The sequence below is a fragment of the Triticum aestivum genome, chromosome 7D, assembly GCF_018294505.1.
Source record: "Triticum aestivum cultivar Chinese Spring chromosome 7D, IWGSC CS RefSeq v2.1, whole genome shotgun sequence".
Taxonomy (NCBI): domain Eukaryota; kingdom Viridiplantae; phylum Streptophyta; class Magnoliopsida; order Poales; family Poaceae; genus Triticum; species Triticum aestivum.
Genome location: NC_057814.1, coordinates 138,521,781 through 138,528,338, shown reverse-complemented (window position 1 = coordinate 138,528,338; position 6,558 = coordinate 138,521,781). Strand labels below are relative to the sequence as shown.

Genomic DNA, 6,558 nt, shown 5'->3' with positions numbered 1-6,558 from the left:
CGGGCAGGCCTTCGCCGGCGCGTCTCCGGCGGCCCCAGGTTCGTCCCTCCTTCCTTCTTGGTCGGGATCCTCATCCTCGCCTTCCTCTCCCTAAACACCGACCAAGCCTTCCCCTAAACCTGACCCCGTGGTGCTATTCCATCTTGGTTTTGCGAATGCTACTCATCTTGAAAAGAAGGGGGAACTGATTATTGGTTCAAAATAATTGGGGGACAGAGATGTGAGAGTTTGAGGAGTTCAACTGGGGAATTTTATACAGAGAGATGGAGGGGTTCAGTTGGGGATTTGTATCATATCATGTTGCTGTGTATGCCATACTTTATTCTTTGCTCTGCTTGGGGAATTTTGTATAGGGTGATCTGATTTGTATGAGTTATATGTGATGTTCTGTCATCCTTTTGGTGCTCCTACTGAAGAGATATATTTTTAGCTATTGTTCTTGATTATTGCTACTGGTGCTGATTGCGTTTGTTGTTTCTATCATATGCAGACTGCCGTGATTGTATGAGAGATTAATACGATTGTCCCATGTGTGCTAGCTTTAAACGGACGGGTAATGCTTGGTGTATTCTTGTGTGTCAATCGGAACAAACATGGAGGGAGGATAGGCTCCAATTCATTCTGGCTCCATTAACTGAGTCGACCGCTCTGAAAAGGTGATGCTCTGTAGTAAGTTTATTTATGCTTGTGTGTGTTTTTATTGATGTGTTTGCACTGTCTGTTTATTGCATATTCAGTTGTTCGAAAAAGGGGTGCCATTTGTGCCAGGTTAATCAACCAGCGAAAGTAACACTTGATCACAGGGTAATAAAGTTAGTAGGAGTATGTAAAGTTATGTAGCTTCGTACGCAGATCTCAGTATTTAGTTGTTGGTCAGTTACGTAGATGCTCTCCAATGACCTTTTGAATTCAACATGTCATCAGTCAATTATACAAGGAGGACACGGAACAAATCAGAAAGAAAGTAGCAAGTTGTTAAATCTGATTTGCTGCTTTCAATTTTTGGAGCACTGTAGCTTGTGAAATCATCATATGTGTTCTATCTTGTGCGCCTCTTGTGGTCTTACCAATGGAGTTGGCTTTAGCTCTTGAAAAGATGGTGAATGAGAAGCTGCCCAACCTGCCCACTATAAGTTTCTCCTTCATGCCTGTTTACAAGAAAATTACTTTAAAGGTATTTGTGTGTGCATTCGTCCCACTGAATTCCAAATTATTTATCCGAACCAGTACATGCAAATGTCACACCATATCTAAGACGTCATCCCAAATTTAACAGGTAGCAACAAGGTGAAAAGATCCTCAGCTGGGCATCTTTATTGAGAATCAATTTCTTTAGGAGCAGGTAAAACCGCCTCCATGCAGAGAGATCTGCCATACATGCACCGTTGTCTCAAAACACTTTACTTCATTGTGTGCTTTACTAATGGAATAACCACTGCTGAATTCTTGTAAAAGTTTAAAGCTGTGAAGAAGATAACCAAGTACGTGTGATGCATTTTAGGAGAATTGGCAAAGAGCACAGTTAGTTTGTACTGTTATAAACTTATAATACTGAATTCGTACATGGTGGTGTAGTTGTACTGTTATGTCATGTTCAGAAGCGATAACACCATTGCTCTACATGTTTTTAGTTTGATCTGTACTAATTCAGAAAGAGTAGCCACATATTGGTGGTTGTTAGCCACCTGAAGTTAATGGGAGAACAAGGAGCCCGAGTGGTCTTTTCTTTTGCTTTCACAAATTAGCCACAAGTTAACATCCTTTAATTAACATGAAGGCAACATGGGGCTCAAAGGCAAATTGGCTAGGTGTTTTAAGTTCTTGGAGCTTTCCATGCTAACAGGAGGAGACAATTAAACTTGCCTTTTTTATGTAGGGTTACTCATGCAGTTTCAGAAGGAGATTGTGGATCATGAGTTAACATACCAGATGGAAGAGCGATGGGCCAACATATGGAAGTGCAGATCGAAAAACCTGGGTTTGCAGGATGCAACAATTGGTGTTGCGAGCAAAGCCAAAACCATCACTCACAAGAAATATGAGATCCTCAAGCAAGGTATTGATTCGACCCCAAAAAACTATCTTTTTTTTAAGATTTTCCTATCTCGGATAAAGTTAATAGTTAATATTTCTGGGCCCCATTCCTTTTATCTGATTATGTTATGGAAAGGAGAATCAATGTCTTTGTTTATAAGTTGGATAAGATTGTTGGAATAATCTTTGTGTGCTCCTTTTCTTTTGTCATATTATGTTTTGCAGACTTGCATGATGCACAGATTGTAATTGCTTGGCATCAACTATTCGCAACTACTAACTCACCATCAAAATCAAAACTTGACAAGGTTTTGAACTAACTGAAGGTAGTGTGCTTGCCCTTTTATGATACATGCTTCAAAATACTACTCCCTCTGTCCCATCAAATACGAATGTTTTTCAACCTAGCTATGTTAGCTTGAAAACATTCTTATATTATGGGACGGAGGGAGTAATTAATAATTATAGCTGAAATGTATAGAAGGTAAAAGGGAATAAATTGGTCTAAGATTGAGATAGGCAAGTGATTATCCAAGTATTCACGTAAAAGAGGGTGCTCCTCATTACAGTGAATAGTACATTTCATTTACACCGATGTTAGTTTCTTACACATTTCTAGCTTACACATGTTCGCTACTATCAAATTCTGTGGATCGAGGATGCTTCTTGATGGCTAGGTGATTCCCTGAAAGAGATGGTCTGAATTGGCGGCCATTGGATTTCTTGCATGGAATGGTTGTGACATTTCTCGGAGAGTAGAATAAATCTGAATCGTTCAAATTAATTAGCCATTTCCTTAGTTACTGTAGATCGTTCGTTTCAGATAAAAAGTGATAATTTGAATCTATGAGTGACCACATGTTCAGTCTTCATCCAATGTTTCTGGTTCTGCAATATGAGTGTACTATTTAGTTCGGATGCTTCTCCCTATTCAGATTCCAATGCATTTTTAAACTGCTCATATGATTCATTTTGCAATTCCTCTTGCTACCCTCTGGATAAATTATTTGCTCTACCTAAAGCAAGGCTACTGCTTTTGAATCTTGTGTATAAAATTAATATAGGTGTGTTTTGATTTGTAGGCTGCTTGGATGCTGAGAAACTAAAAGAGTTTAAACTTGTGCAGAAGAGATAAATCAGTCTTAATGTGGCCAAGTTCAAATTTGCTCTCCCGACACCTACTTCTGTGTTGGGCCTTCCAATTGGCCAACATATAAGCTGCAGGTTTCAACACTTACTCGTCATGTCTTGATCTACATTTCAGTTGAGTGGTCATTGTTTTTGGTTCAAGAAGCGAGTGAAATATTCTTATAATTCTATCGATGTATGTATTGTGTAAACTGGCTGCACCGTTGCAGAGTCAAGGATGCTACTCGGCCTTTTAGAAAAAACTGACGTGTAGAGTCTCCTTGGTTTAGGCTCTGATGATAGGTTTGGATTTGCTTCTTATTCTGATGTATAGATATCGACTGGAAAAATAAAGATCACATGGTAATGTGCAAATCAGAGGTTTGCGCCACTGAGGAGCGTGTCCACGTCACGAGTGTCGCCATTCATGGGAAGCACCAAGATCTAACACTCTGAATGTTGTTAGCTCGCTCCTTCACAAATGAGTCTCTTAAGCTATCGCTTATCTCGCTTTGTTAGACAAACTCTTTATGCGACAGGGAAGGCTTCTGGAATGATACAATTGTTGTTCTATTTCTGTCAACCCACTCTGCTTAATCATATTGATTATTATTATTTTCCCGTTGCAATGCACGGGCATGTGGCAAGTATAAACATAGATTTTTGTCCAATCTGTTGTACCATGTGTTGCTATTTCTTCGGTCTGTATAATTTTCTAACCATGGTAACAATGCTCAATTGCCTAGCTCAAATGATGTTGAAGATGAGAAGCAGCATCAGGTAGGATGCATAGTCTGAATTTTTGCACCGAGATTAAAATCATATCACGGCTCATATGATGCACAATATTTCTGAAGATCTAGGAGCCTATGATCAAATTTATGTTAGGACTTAGGAGGACGAGAATAAATATCACATATCCTGAACCGTGTCCCGAAGAACAATAGGAGAACCCGACTCTCAATAGGTCCATCATTTTTGTCATCAGCAGCCCATCGGTTTTCTCCCGTTGCAACGCACGGGCATTTGTGCTAGTTAATAATAAAGCATGTAGGGTTTCTGCCCGTCCGTCGCGCCAATTTGTAAAAAAGTCCCTGCGTTTTCATGAAATCAACCCGCAGTTCAGATTTAAGTCATATTTAAGTTAAACAAATGCTTTTCTAAACCATCCATATCTTTTAAACTGTAACTCCGATTTAAACATGTTATATACGAAATTTGATTAGAACAATATGTAGAATATGAATATAATATTATTTTAACCTGTTAACTATTTATAAATATTATTTTGAAAGATATTTAATTCAAACAAATGGTTTCTAAATTATACGTATCTTTTAAACCGTAACTCTGATTTTAATATGTTATATATGAAATTTGATTAGAAAAATGTGTGAAATCTGTATATGATGTTAATTTTACCTGTTAAATATTTTTTAAATATTGTTTTGGAAGCAAACTTATAACTATAACGCACGATCCATTTTTCTTTCATACAGACGGCGATCCAGATTGCAAATAAACACCCACTATAATCATATAGGAAAAAGAAAATATCGAGAACTATACATGCATACCTCTGAATACGTCGCAGGGGAAAACAACAGATTTCTCATCGCGAGTGTGAGAGAAAGCGAGAGAGAGAGGGAGAGGAAGGAGAGAGGGAGAGAGAGATGTCTTAGGATTAACCACATTCTAACACGTTTTGGTTTGTGTGAACACGAAGGCCACCGCCGACGAGGGTGAGAAGAAGGATAAGCGGCAACACAAATATGATGCGTCGCTAAAATAAATGAGATGGACCTATTGTGGTTTTGAGTGATGGTTGTTCGGTTAAGAGTGTGGGTTGTGTTTTTCTCCCGTTGCAATGCACGAGCTCTTTTGCTAGTTTGTTTCAATTAAGAAAAAGGATATCGCTAGACTGTAGTAGCCATCCAAGATCTGAATATCAATATATTTTAATTATTATTGATCAATGAATGTTCAATCACGATATTCCAAGATCCAAGTCTACCACAGTCCACATCACAAGTAGTACTATGCTCCTATCACCCTTTGAATCCTGATCGTACGGCACACTTTCGATCCCTCGTCACAGCGCATGTTTTCTGCTGGTCAGCGGGTGGAAAGAATGGGACCGGCGGCGCCGCCGCCGGCGAGCCAACAGCCGGCCTGCTCCATGGCCGCCACCAAGCCCTGGCACTCCTGCAGCACGAGCTCGTCCAGGCCGCCTCTGACCATGGCCGGGAAGAAGAGCCAGATCCCCGTCCCGCCCACGAACGCCAGCGTGAGCGGCACCGCCACCACCCGGCGTGCCGCGCCCACCACCCCTCCGCCGCGGTGCACGCGCCGTGCAGGACGAAGAACGCGGTCACGTCGCCGCTGGGCGGCTGCCACATGATGTAGTAGAATATCACCTCGTGCATGAGCCCGGAGACGAGGAAGGACGCCATGACGCCTGCCGCGTCGCCGAAGCGCGCGCGCACGGGGCCATGCACCGACGGCCGGAGGATGGCAGGCATCATGAGCTCCGAACGCACCAACCGTCTAGGGCACCAAAGCACCCAAGAGGAATAAGCTCTAGGGTGCTTAAACACTCAAGAGTAATAAGCTTCTCAACTTTCACTTCCATGTATCACCGTGGAGAACTCAAACCGATGCATCAAATGCAATGGCAATGGCACAAAGAGTGACCAAGTTTTTCTGTCCCAAATCCCACCACAACAACTAATGCTATGGAGGAAAATGAGAGGAAGAACGAAGAAGAGAACACAAATAACTCCAAGATCTAGATCCAAGGGGTTCCCTCAAATAGAGGAGAAAGTGATTGGTGAAAATGTGAATCTATATCTCCTCTCTCTTTTCCCTTAAGAACTAGCAAGAATCATTGGAGGGATTGAGAGAAAGCAAGCTCGAAGAAGGTCAACAATGGGGGAAGAACACGAGCTCAAGAGATAGGGTCCAATGGGGAAGAAGACCCCCTTCTATAGGTCCCCACGAATCTGCCCGTTATGTGCAGAAAACTGTAGGACTGGTACAACCGGTGTAAGTACCGTTACAACCGGTCAAAGCAGAGAAAAAACCTACGTGTAGGAAAAGCACTAGGCGGTACAACCACCAGGGGCACCGGTAGTATCGGTTAAACCAGAACTAACCGGTACAACCGGCCCACAATCGCCCAAGAACCACTCCACAACAGAACCCAGTCCGGTGGTAGAGCGGTACAGGGCCGGTACAACCATCGGACCAAGTCTGGAGCGGTACAACAGCCCCAAACACTGGTAGTACCAGTCAACCGGTACAACCGGTGTAAGAAGCGGTACAACCGGTCTATGGAAAACAGGTATGATCAAAACAGCCATAACTTTCGCATACAAGCTCTGAATTGAGCAAACT

The 6,558-nt window shown here is 41.9% G+C and overlaps 1 long non-coding RNA gene across 7 annotated transcripts in view; it reads left to right on the top strand.

Annotated features, from left to right (window-relative positions):
• LOC123166596 (uncharacterized) overlaps positions 1 to 3,774 on the top strand; it is a 4,446-nt gene extending 672 nt beyond the window's left edge. The window contains exons 1-7 of one of the 7 annotated variants that reach the window (XR_006483616.1): positions 1 to 38; positions 491 to 656; positions 738 to 1,174; positions 1,277 to 1,342; positions 1,877 to 2,056; positions 2,260 to 2,360; positions 3,117 to 3,774. This is a non-coding gene — a long non-coding RNA (uncharacterized lncRNA). Of the gene's footprint in view, positions 39 to 64; positions 1,175 to 1,276; positions 1,343 to 1,876; positions 2,057 to 2,259; positions 2,361 to 3,116 lie in introns of those variants that run through there. The other 6 variants (XR_006483619.1, XR_006483614.1, XR_006483618.1 and 3 more) reach the window with 6 other exon arrangements.
• The last annotated feature ends 2,784 nt before the right edge of the window (positions 3,775 to 6,558 follow it).